General features: G+C 44.7%; 1 protein-coding gene across 6 annotated transcripts in view; it reads right to left on the minus strand.

The window, feature by feature from the left end:
• Positions 1-10,060, minus strand: part of Satb1 (special AT-rich sequence binding protein 1) — a 97,104-nt gene extending 87,044 nt beyond the window's left edge. The window contains exon 1 of one of the 6 annotated variants that reach the window (NM_001163632.1): positions 9,933-10,060. The gene's annotated coding sequence lies outside the window, so the exon portion shown is untranslated. Of the gene's footprint in view, positions 1-3,203; positions 6,521-9,239; positions 9,896-9,932 lie in introns of those variants that run through there. The other 5 variants (NM_009122.2, NM_001163631.1, XM_006523926.4 and 2 more) reach the window with 5 other exon arrangements.
• Positions 10,061-13,270: the final 3,210 nt, after the last annotated feature.

The following is a 13,270-nucleotide window of genomic DNA, read 5'->3' on the forward strand; positions in this document are numbered from 1 at the left end:
CATTTCTGAATTTTAATACCCAGCTCCTTTTGTAATTCTCCTGGCATTCCCCATATGCCTCCATCCCAGCCAAAACACCAGTGTAAATTAAATGGCAGCCAACCACACTACTGATGTAGCCTTCCCAAAGAACCTACCAGGTGACCAAAGGCAAAGGCAAAAAAAAAAAAAAAAAAAAAAAAAAGTAACCCTACCTTACATCCCTCAGGACCTCCCTCCAGCCAATTAACTGGCTCGATGTCTGCTACTTTCTTTAATTTTGAAAAGGACAGTGGTTAGGGAAGCTACAGAGAGAATTGGAAAAAAAAAAAAAATCAAGCAAGCCAGTGGTAATACAATAATCAGTGACCATCAGGGCCTGGACAAATGAGTTTGCTCTCACTGGCACTAAGGAGCATCACATGACTATTTAATTACAGCTCTAATTTTTGTCTCGTGGATGGCAACATATCAACAATTAATAGGGCAGACAGAGGAGAGTGTGTTTTTAAAGAGACAGAATGTGTGTGGTAACGCAATAGGTCACACAGCAGTGCACCACTTAGAGCGTATTTCTTTGCTGTGTAACTAAATAGGAATGTCTTGCAAATAGTCCCACGCATGCTTTAAAAAGATAATAAAAATTTTAAAAGAAGTCTCTTTTTTAGATAACTTTCAAAGAATGCCTGTAACCTTTGCAAAAGTTCCCACCCAGCCAAGGAGGCCTATTGTTGACTCCGGCCTGTGAGCTTTAAGGAGTCAAGGGAACACCTCTCATACCCCATCCTCTCCTATTGGTACATGAGGCATAACTACAGGGATTTGTTTTGTCTTTATGCATTCTTCATGGTCCTGAGAAAACATCACTGTAGTTGGGAAAGGGACAGAGGCAAGGAGACTTGCACCACCTACCAGCCTGATGCTGGCTGGGCTCTGGAATACCACCCAGACCCCTATGTGCCCAACCACAAAGGCAGGGCAGTGCTTTGGGTTGATTCTGCTCAAGTTTGTTGCCACAGCCCAACATCAAAGCACCATGAAGCCAAACAGAGACTTGACATGATCCTGAAGGGAAGCTGGTGTGGCTAAGACGGAAGCTCTAGCTAGCACTGTTGTCCAGAGCATAGCAAAGGACGGAGGACACACTTAAGGAAGGAAAATATTAAATCGTCTACATTAAATAATAATAAACTGGTTCACGGGAGGATTAGATGCTCATGTGTCAGCAAAAAATGAAAAGCTTCAAAGAAAAGCCTCTTTTTTCAATAAATCTTTATCAGCACAAGCTATATTCAATATTACCCAATTATTAATTTCGCTCTCCTTAAATGAGTGCTTACTATAAGCCAGGCAGAGAATGTGACCTGCTCATTCAGACTCTCCTATTTTATCTGGTGCAGAAATGTAGCATATACTTAATTCCTTTTTTTACTTTAATTCCTTGTATGATAATACATAAGAGCAGTCGCTACAGGTTTCCCAAAATAGAAACGGGCCTGTGTTTTTAAATGCTATATTATGAGGTTACAAGATCTTCCACTCCATCGAGGGAATTCAGTCAAGCAATCCACGGGACGTGTTTAGGTATTAAAACCCAGTGGTTGCACTCACTTATTGTTTTGCTGTGACAGAAGCCATAGCTGGAACCTAGGTTTGAGATTCAGGCAATAAATAAAATCATCGCTGTAGTTGGCTGATCAAATATATTTCATGTGTTGGGTTATATGGAGTTGAGAATAATACAATTTGACTAAAGAACATTGACTACGATGATTCCACAAAAAGGAATATTTATCGGGCTAAATCAACTCAATATGCTTCTCATGGTCCACGTTGGCCAAAGTAAGAATCAAGAAAATGTGGCCATCTCAAACTACAGGGTGGGAAAGCTACTGCTGCAGAGCAATGGCGGCATCAAATGCCAGGAGCAAATGCCAGAGAGCCAAAGCTAATGGAAGACGGGAAAACGAAGAAGGCATTCCATAACTTGTAGAAGTTTTAAAATTAAATTATCTTAGTGAAAACCCTTGATGATTCTTGACCAAAAATGTGACTCCATACATTTGAAAAGGTATTTTTCAAGAATCTAGCAAGCAGCAGCTTGTATCCAAAAGCATACATCATTCTTTCTTAACATGGTTGTTAATATACAGTTAACATGTCTCAGAAAAGGGCTGTAATTAACTGTCTACTGCTCTAATAACACTAATAAGCATACAGTATGATTAAAATACAATGACTCCATACACACTAAGGCTGTCATTTTTAAACTTTTAAGATAATGTTCTAAATTGTTTCTTAGTCCTCTTAAACCATCAGAAGAGTAGGTCACCTCTAAGAGTTTTTGGAAGCATAGTTATTAAAATGGGGTTCCTGCCACCCACAGACTAAAGAACTGGTCTACCATTAAGCAAGGCATCTGTTGTTTCCCTTCGATTATTTTGTGGATTCTACAGAATCTTTGAAAATGTAAAGCTGTAAGCATTTGTATTTTGTGCTTCATTCACTAGTACAATATTTTCTTGGCAAAGGAACGGCTTGCTAAATATCAAGAATCGCATAGAATTAATTGTTGATCTCCAATGATTCTCATTGTCTGGTTCACTGGAACAGGAAAACCCAATTGCATTCAACATCAGACAGCTAATTATGGCTACAATCTACTCAAGGATACCTTCAATTCGAAAATATCTGCATACAGTGAGTGTTATTTTACTTATAAAATTATTGCAATGGAATATTTAGAACATAAAATTTCTTTTACCCTAAATTCTTTAATATACTAAAAACATTAAAAGGCTACACTGTCATTTCCACCCTTTCAACAGCACATCAGAAAATCCTGAGTAAGATTACAGAAGAATCCTGTAGCCATCAGCTCTGGCTTCCAGGAAAACTGCATTTGAAGATTTCCCCACCACACAGATGACACGCTGTCTTTTCTTTAAATACCTAAAGGAAAGAAGGTCTAAGAATTCCCCTCCTGGAGACTACTAGCACATCTCACCACTTAACAATGAATGCTGAATGTGCACTGAAAACCTGTCCTAGGTACCTGGTCCCAAATCATTCACAGCTGAGGGGAAAAAAAAAAAAAAAAAAGCAATAGCCCAGAGACAAATGCCCAACTACATCACTAGAGCAATATGCCTGTCAGTCACTGTAGCTGCAGCCTGATTCTCCACATGGAACCGAGTGCCTGTAGTAACTTTTCTGACACTTACCCTCTCAAATACCAGAGGCTGGTTTCCGAATCTAGCCCTAGAAGAAAGGTCTTTGATGGGGTGACAGTGCGAAGTTCTCTCTGGCAGGTTAGCAAGGCAAGCTCATCCCAAATGAGGTGGTTACCAGTTGCCTGGGAAGCAGCTGGACCATGTCTGCAGATCTGAGGGTGCGCCACAAATCAGGTCATAGCTCTGAGTAGAGTCCACCCCCTTCAGCTGGGTAGAACGCCCTCCACTTCCTGCACACCTAGGTGGGGGGAGTGAAGGGAACAGCCGAGGGAGGCTGGCTTAGATCCCCAGGCATTCTTGTAAAGTCACAAGCAGGTGGAGTCAGACAGCTCCCTCCTCTGCATGGGTTCCCCCTCATTACTGGGACCTGCACCCCTAAGTACTCAGAAATGTGTTCTACAACAAGTGGACTCCCAAATGCGTGATAGGTAAAGTAAAATAATATACATGTGAATGTTTTATCCAGCAATATCTTCCCTCCCCTGGAATCAGAGCAGACTCAGAATGTTTGATTACAAGCTACTTCTCCACTAAATGTCACATAACTGGACCAAATAAATCCCAGCAGAAAGCAGCTAGCTGCTTTTCATCTCTCACAACTGAACTAGATCCCCGACTGACTGAATCGCACGCATCCTTGAAAGTCCATTGAAGGGGGAGGTGGTTAGAATTACTATTACAAACCTTCAGACAGCAACAACTGTGCAAGTGGTACAGAATGACTTGAAGGAATAAAAATAGGCCAATATGCTAGAGAAATGCTCTACGACGAAATCTCACCCAGAATATGTATACACACAATCTGTATCTATTTACTCTAAAATGAAATATCTGATCTTAAAAAAGCCTTTAAAAAAAATAAACAGCAAAAGGTACCGTTGGCATAAGATCAAAAGTACAAAATAATGTGTGTTAATGTATTGATCACACTTTATGAAGACATCAAGTTTAAATAGACTCACCATTGAGAACAGCAGTTAGCAATGCTATATAAATTACCATGGGAAATAGTTTTCTTGGGGAGAGTGGAGGGAAGGAACCTTGTGTAACAGATTTGATTTACATGCTAGCTGTATTAAGACCATAGTCTGCTCTGATGTTTGTGAAGTATGTGGCTAGGGATTGACAACTGTGTACAGGCAGTAAGTTCCACAGCTCCGTAGACAATTTAAACAACGAAAAGCATCCTCTCCCGTTAACCATGAGTTTGAGCATTCAACTTCAGCAGGATTTTGAGGTTTCAAGGGGACCCTGAAAGAGAGGGACCTTGAACTGAAGAAGAAACAAATATATCCAGTATTATAAAATAGAAGGCTAAGTAGCACCTAGCCTTATTTTGAGGATGACAGATTAGCAACAAGGAAGGAAAGAAAGAAGGAAGGAAGGGCAAGGAAGACAGCCTGTTTAGAGCAAAGCTAAGAAGCAACCATCCAAAGAGAAAGCCCTACTTTATAGGCATGTTTGCAGAACCACCTTAAAAACTGAAGCCTTCCATCCCGGAATGGGAAGGGAAGAGCCCTTATCACAGACATAATCTAAGGAATCAGGTAGTTTGATCTGTTTGGAACTTTGTAGAAAGTTAATTTAGCAAATGAATACTTGACTGTGCTTGAACACATCTGTCCAGGGGAGGCCTCAGGATGACTGCGTTCAGTGGCATGCCAATGAGCTAGGGGGTTGGTGCTGCAGTGGGGGTGCACAGGAACAGTGTCCAACATCTCTCCCAACTCGTTTTCGCATGACAGAAACGAGAATGTGAAATGATTCTGTTTTAGAGTTTTGCCACTAGGGACTGGGAAGAAAAAACTCCTGTCGACCCCTTCTTCCCAGCCAGGAAGAGTGTGAATCCCTGGGTTACAGCCCAGGTAGATATTAAAACAGAGACAGAGCCGTTATTTAGTGGTGACAGGAATATAAATACGTGCACTAACCTATAAACTGGTATTTACTTCAGGAAGGTAAGTAATATTTTTCCTCTGATTGCTGAGCTGTCAGTTTAATGCAGCGTAAATAAACAGTAGGTGCCTGCTAGCTGGAAGTAGGAAGTGCTCATTGCACACGAGGAGCAGATTACTGAAGCCTCATGCTCATCGTGCTGAAACATAACTTTCATTTTACCAGAAAATATACCCTACTGTGGGTTATTTTTTTTTTGTGCCTGATCTATTAATTAACTTAACTCTATTCTGTCAAAATGTAAATCAATTTATAAAATAAAGAATCATCACAGAGTTTTGGAATATGAGAACCGAATCAATTTCAAGAGCAAATACTAAAAAGGAGCGCTTCATATAAAAAGCACAAACTATTTAAAGGCAAAAAGGATAAAGAACATATTTTAATAACAGAACTGAATAACCTGAGTTATTTACTTTACTCAAAATCCTCCTCCTCTGCTAATTAAAAGCAATTGGCACCTCTAATATTCTGTCACCTTCTGCTAGTGTGGTCTTTTCCATATACACGCACAGTTTGCTCTCTGGAACATGTAAAAGGAAACCACTTATAGGGATTAAGCTCTGCTCTCTTTTTTCAATATGAAGAACTCTGAATACTCCCAAGAGAACAGCCAGGTCTGAAGAGCCTCCCTACATTCCTGTACAGTGTGGTTTTCTTTCTGGTTTATGTATGGCACAAAGCTACTGCAATATGTAGCAGCTGATTTTCCCCTCATATATGGGTGCTGAGAAAAAATATTCTGTGGTATCATTTTAAATGAGAATTCATCTAAAATGTATAAAAGGCCACTTGGCAAGGTTTTCCAGGTAAAACATGAACATAATCAATAATTTGCAAAGGAAAAAGAGGGTTGTTTTTAAGAAAAAAAATTTTTTGCATTCAACTACAATGATCTAGACATAATTAGAAGATTGATGTAGCCATATTCATTTATGTACTTCATCAGTAACAAGTACTAACATAATATTAATTGCAATCATACAAGATAACATGTAGGGAAGAAATGGAGTGTTTGTACACAGGGCTTATCTATGTATGTCCTGTTTAGACATTTACAGAGTAGGTAAAAACTACTGGAGTGCTTTAGAGAATCCCTGTTACATACCCATGTTATGTTTAGCTTAACACTGTTTGTAACCAAAAGCTTTCTACAATAATGAGGAACAGGTGCCTGTCACCTGACCTTTTAGGCCTAATTTACAACCCACAACCTGTCACATGAAAAAAAAAAAGCATTGAGATTCCCTCCTAGATTTTTCAGACCCTGCTAGTTTACTGTGGTGTTTCTCAGCTATCACTCAACAGCATCATATCTTACTCAGTCACAGGTTCATATAGCTGGCAACAGACTTCTTTGAAGAATAAACCAATATTCATTTTGTTGTTGCTTTTGTTGAAAATGCCAAAGAGACAAGGAACTACTTTTGTAGATTATCAACCAAAGAAGAATATATTAATTTATTACAAGGGAACAAAAGGCATTCCTTTTGAATACTTTTACATACAAAGAACTATTATTTATTACATATTTCAGCTTGTGGGAAAGTAAGGAATGCATTGATTCTGGAAATAGCTATGTGGATTTGGGAAGTTCTTTAGGTCTTTATCATTGTTCTCCCTCCCCTACCTCGCATACATTTTAAGAAGCTATTACTTCAGGGAGGAAATCCCTATTTGTTCCTTTTTCATCCATCATCTGTATTCATTATTCAGAAAGGAAAACAAAATTGAGCAGTGATTTTATTTCTCTTGCATAACCTTGTTACATGTAGCCATATTCAAATTTAACAATGCTCTGTATTTTATTGCTACTGTTTACATATTATGTATTACATATGACTGAACAACTCTACATTTAAAATATTGTTTCCATTAGAAAAAAATGAACTAATAAGTGTCAAATAGAGATGAAGACTAAACATACTTGGTATATTTATAAGATGAGGTCATTTAAAATGCATACAAACGGGATGACTATTTCGCTACTGTTGCATGTTATATAGTATGCACATTGCTTAAAATGTATTTATTTAACAATGCCCTTAACCAAGTTAATTAAAGTATTTCTGCGTGGTAACTGTGTTAGAGCTTGGGAGGTAGTGAATGATGCCGCCAGTTACTTCTGCTAAGTTAAGTTGAAATTAAGCACTTATTATAACCTTTCCTAACAATGTGAGAAAGACTGAGTAAATATATTAAATTTGTTTCACAACAGATGCTTGGGTTGTTAATATTTAAGATGCCTATTCATGCTATTCCTGTCTGCACATTTGTCAAAAATGTAAGCTTGAATGCTAATGTTTGCCAGCAGACTGGAGCAGGCAGTGTATGCGCTTACTACTGTTCTACAAAAATAATATGCCATAGAAATAAAGAACCGCTGCTAAGTCATAGCCCGAGTTCCACATGGGAGATTCATAAAGGGTTATAGAGCCAGCACCGCAACCCTTGCTTTCTTTGGATTTAAAGTATGGCATAACTTACTCATCTATCTATCTATCTATCTATCTATCTATCTATCTATCTATCTATCTATCTATCTATCTACCTACCTACCTACCTACCTACCTATCTGGAGAATCTGACTACAAAATAAAATTTCACTCTTTCAGAAAATCCACTCTGGACAAGGTGTAAAATTAAGTAAAGTTTTTGGAAGGCTGAGCTTCTGTCACCAGGCACAAACACTGTAAAAAATCCAGGTACTGCTTAAGGACAGAACCTGACTTCTGGCAGAAAGAGACCAGACTCTTGCTCATTCCCCTCTTCTGTCTTGGGAAAGTTGGGTTCTCTGGCCTCCAAGGATACAAACATGGAACCCCAGCCAATCAATCGGGAGCAGAAAAGGTTCTCTCCAGGGAATTGGGTGTCTTCCGGTCCCTATGGACAAGTGAAATCCACGTCTTAACCCTGGGAATCCTACATGCCTCAGAGAAAGTTCTCCCAGAAAGGGTGCAGAGGTCAAAGTTGTCAACCGGACATTTTAAGAGATGAGCCTGTGGTTGACATCTTGTTAAGTAAAACCTGGCCCTGGTGGAGGCCAGGGTCAAAACCTCTACCCTGAGCTCTAAGCTGCTGTCCTCTTGGTCTTCTGGGATCATCCCAGAAGGGACCTGTTTAGCGCCTTTTGCTGGGCCAAGCACACGCACGTGTCACCATCTGGACCTGCCGCTTGCCCCCTCAGTCCCTTGCATTCGAGCTGCCCAACCCCAGTTCGGCCACCCTGGGAGCTCTGCAATGGAGGAACACTGTAGAAGGCCGCCGCTCTCGGGTGTGTACTGTCGCAGGGAAATGAGGAGTTGCCCCCTGGGCTGCACCTGTGGGGCCACAGTCCCAGCTAAGACACCATGTACCTCCCTCGGCTTCCCGCCCAAGCCCAAACCCGAATCACCCTCCAGGACCGACCCGCGATCGCCGGCGTGGGCTGCACGAGCGCTGTTCTTCGGCTCTCAAACTCTGGGCTCCAACTTGAGCGCCCAGCGCCCGAGTGGCTCTCGGGATAGAGAAGTTGCCACAAACTTCCCAGGCCCCTCTCCACCTCCGCTCGCCACCAGCAAAGTAGGGCTGGCCGGGAAAGAACAGGGGGAGATGAGATGGGAGAGGATGCTAAGTGAACTCCAGATCTGGCGCGCGACCTTTCCAACTCCACCCCGCACCTCGCCTCCTTCCCCGCACCGGGGCTCACTGAGCGGCTCCCTTTTCCCCACTCGCCCGCCGAGGGCTTCCCCCCACGCCGCCTTCGTCCTCTAAAGCGGGCCATGCCCACGACCTGGACTAAAGTGTCTAACGAGGGACTCCTGCCGGGCAGGTGTGCGGGAGAGGCAAAGACGCCAAGTAAGTCCGCATCCCGGCCATGACCCTCACTTCACCAGCCCAGTCCTCCCGAATGTCTGAGCGCGCTCGAGAGAAGGGCCAGCAAGACCCCGGCACGCGAGGGGCGCAGAGTCGCCCCAGCCGGGGCCACTGAGAAGTTTGGATCGGTTCCGCATCCGCAGAAAACGGAGGCGAGCCGGGCAAGAGACCCAGAGCGGGAGCAGCACTGGCAGGGAGCAAAGAAGCGGGACTCACTCAGGCGTGGAACCGGGACAGCGCGGGCCAGCGGTGCGGGCCGAGGCCGGGTCGGCTCCCCGCGCGGGCGCGCCGGGCGGCGGACTTCCCGGGCGGCGGCTGCAGCTGCTGCCACCTCCCCGCCGCCGAGCTGGCGGCCGCCGCGGAAGTTAATGGCAACTTGACTTCAAGTTGTCTCCTCTCCCCATCCGAAGTGGGCGTTTAAAGGGGGCAGAGCGCGGCGAGCAGCGAGCGGGGAGCGCGCGGGGCCGAGGGGGAAGGGAAGGGGCGGGGGCGGGGCGGGGCGCGGGAGGGGGCGCGGGAGCCGCTCGGAGCCCGCAGTGTAGAGCGCGGCGCGGGCGATCGGGGCGCCCCCACGAGAGCCCCCCGACGCTGGCCGGGGGCCGTGCGTGCCTGGGGCGCCGCGCTCTCGCCTCTCGCCCGCGTGGGGGGCTTGCGGACCCCACAGCGGGAGCGACCGGGCCCGGCCTGCCTCCCCCGCGCCCGCGGCCGCTTCTCCCCCTGGCGGCAGGATCCTGGGCGGCCGGTGGCTCCGAGAGCGCGCAGTGGAGCCCGAGCTGAGCCGAGCCCGAGCCACCGCAGCCGCCACATCCCTGAGCGCCGCCCGGGTGCAGGGTCGCTGCGGGAGAGCGACCCCGCGGCCGCCAGGGTAAGTGTGGGCGAGCCCCGGAGCCCCACCGCCCCGGCCCTCACCTGCACCGCCCCCGCCGCGCACCCTCGCCGCCCGCCGCTTCCTCTTGTCGTTGTTTGCCTGGGCTTTGGGGGTGCAGAGCGCGGGGCATTGGTGTGTGTGTGTGCCAGCGGAGGAGGAAGTCAGGTGAGAGGCCTGAGCACAACCCCCGCGCCCCGCAAGCCAGCTTGTGTGGGGTGTGTCGCTCCCCAGTAGGGGCATGCGGGCCAAGTTTTCCCCTCTCTTCAATGTTTGATGGAGAAGATCTTTCCTAGAGGGGACCTCCTTCCCTTCAAACTGATGGGCTCTTCTTGCTATCCTCTTCTCTTGGGCACCCCTATTGAGGAACACATAGTGGATGGAGGAGGAGGGGGCCTCTTGCAGACCCCCTTCTCAACCCCAGCTATTTGCATCAGTATCATTTTCCTGTCGGCAGCTGTAGGTCGACGCACCCAACCAGAAGGAGATGCTTAAGCCACTGTCCAAGTCTCTTCTCCCACCCTGACCCACCCAAAAGCAGGGGCAAAGAGGTCAAGAAATGCGGATTTCGTAGGAGGGGAGGCTGGGCCCAGGGACCTTTTCAACTGGTGAAGCTCCAAAGAACTCTGAAAGGTCAAAGTAGCTGAAGGCTTGGACCCCCAAGCTAGGGAGAAATTGGACTCTATCAACTTTAACCCACTCCCCTGCTACTCCTTCCCCACACAACCCCCAGCTCTAAGGAAGCTATCAACTAACAGGTCTTTTGTTTCCTGTTGTGTCGCCTTTGGGAAATTTGCATTGAACGTGACGATAGAAAATTACTACTGTTTACTCGAAGTTAAGGGGGTTGCAGAACGAAAACAGTTTTTACTTTTCTCTTTGTGTGTTTGGCAAGGAGTGGAGCTGTTAGGTTCGTGGCAGGAATTGCAGAAGCTCAGTTGTAAAAATAAGGACTGTAGAACTGCCTGGGTCTGTTTTTAGCAGCTGCACTTTCTTGCGTTCTTTCACATAAGGCTTGCTCTCTCATTAAGTCCCCATAAATAATTGTATGTGGAGCGAAGGCAGTCAGGGTGGCAGGATTGAGATTGCTGGGAGTTCCATCCCTCCAGCGCAGAGCTGTTTGCAGGCAAGTTCCTGGAAAGTGACTGTGGGCTGAGAATTCAGTTTTTCCTAAAAGCTCTGTCAGGTCCTCTTCTGTCGGTTGCCTATGAATCAAGCCTGACACGGTGGGTGACTAGCGATTTGAGCCTTGGTAGCAAACACGTCGACGGTGCAGTGGGAGTTTTTGTTTGTGTTTTGTTTTTTGGTTTGGTTTGGTTTTTTTTTGTTTTTGTTTTTGTTTTTTTGGTGAGGTCATTCTAAATGAAGCAAAATGACATAGTTCAGGCAGCTTTCTGAGAGCCCCCTCGTCCATCCTTGATTTCCCTAGAATTCTCCAATTTTTTCAACTTTTTTTTTATAATTCAAAATACCATGCCAAAGGCATAAGGACATAAACAAATATGAACTAATTTTCATTTGGGGAACTACCTCCTCCCCCTTCTGCTCCTCCTCCCCTTCTTCTTCCTCCTCGCCCCCCCACCCCCAAGCCAACGAGCCCCCTGGAAAGCAAAGCAAGAAGCTATGGGTGATTACAAAGAGCAAAACAACATAAAACATGAGTTTCTCTTCCTGGCTCAGGTTTTTCCCTTCAAGTCCTGGGTGACTTCAAATTTTCTTGCCTTGATTTGCCAAAGTAGGGACTTGTCTAACTAGGTGCCAGTGTCCCCACTGAGCAGGGCAGGTGAGAATGGAGGCTCTGCAAGCTTAGCCTTTACTGATTATTATTGTGAACATATAAAATTGGAGCACAACAGAAGCCCAAAAATGCATTAACATTTCCTCTTTTATACGCTCATATGCTTACCTAGTAATTCAGCTTATCAGATAAATCCCATCATTTAGAGTAAGGTCTCACTTTGCTTCCAACAGCCTGGATTTCCTTCTCTTCTTCCTTCCTTTCCATCCCTAACAGTCAGTAACAGGCAGTATCTACAAACTCTAAGTTTATAGGCACCCACTCTAAAGTGGCATAAACACACACACACACCTTTTTAGTGTCTAGGTCTAAGGTATTTTGCTATAGGATCCAGCATGAAGTGGTATAATTATGTTTAAAGATACTTCTAATCATCTTATTTTATGTGTATGTGTGTGGGGGGGGTCTTTTGCCTACGTGTATATGTTCATCATCTACATGCCTGGTGCCAGGGGAGTTCAGAAGAGATCTGTATCACATCCGCTGGGACTGAAGTTACAGATGGTTGTGAGATGTCACGTGGGTGCTGGGAATCGAACCCGAGTCTTTCAGAAACACACAGTGCTCCAGAGCCCCGAGACATCTCGAAAGCCCCTGATTTCATTTTTCTAACAAATCCAAATGTAGTGTAAGTAGTTGACAGACACGTAGATCTAAAACATATCAAAATATAGATAATAGGAGTTAATATCAATAGCCACTGATCTTTTCAGAAGAGAGAGAGTACAGTTTTGCCTTCTACACTACATACAAGGAAAGGGATAAAACAGGATTAGCCTTACTGAATAAGCAGCATGAGAATGTGAAATGATAACTGATTTGAGTGAAGGCCTTGAGTCAAGGAGAAAGATAAATTCCCTTTCTGACTGTGGTACAGCCTTGAACATGCCTGTTGCCTGGGGCTGTGGTGGGTAGAGGTGTTTGCCCCCAAACCTACCCAACGTGAGTTTGGTTCCCAGGTCCTACTTGATGGAAGGAGAGAAGCGACGCCTCAAAGTTACCCTCTCTGACCTCAGTGCAAGAACCAGGCCCACCCACCCACACAATAAACAAATGTAACTTTCAAATTTTCTCTTAAGGAAGAGAACACAGTCAGAAGATCTGGGTTTGATGTTATTTTTATGGCTACTTGGCCAATTCAGACCTTTACAGATCATGTGATCAGATGTCTTAAGTGGATAGCCTTATAATGGCCGGAATTCCGGTTTCAGAGCTTACCACAGAGTAGAGTTCGGTTTGGAGCCTACAATATTTAGTGTGAGAATGAGTACATTTCAAAGTCATTTCTTCCATCTTTGTGCACTTGACGTTTTTGTTTTCCTTCATGTGTACGGAATTGGTGTTCTTGAAACTCACAACCATTATTTATAGCCTTGTGTTTGTAACAGAACAGAGCAAATTGGTCAGGATGGGCTTTGGCTTGAGTAACAATTCAGATTTCTTGTAGCCCGAGATCAGCCAAAGTTGCATTTTTGTCTGTATCTCTTCACTTAGTCCAAAAAAAAAAAAAAAAAAGTCACTCGGGAGGGAGGCATGCTGGCATTGTGAGGTGACATATATGATTGGGTCTCTGCAGAACTCAAC

The sequence above is a fragment of the Mus musculus genome, chromosome 17 (assembly GCF_000001635.26).
Source record: "Mus musculus strain C57BL/6J chromosome 17, GRCm38.p6 C57BL/6J".
Taxonomy (NCBI): domain Eukaryota; kingdom Metazoa; phylum Chordata; class Mammalia; order Rodentia; family Muridae; genus Mus; species Mus musculus.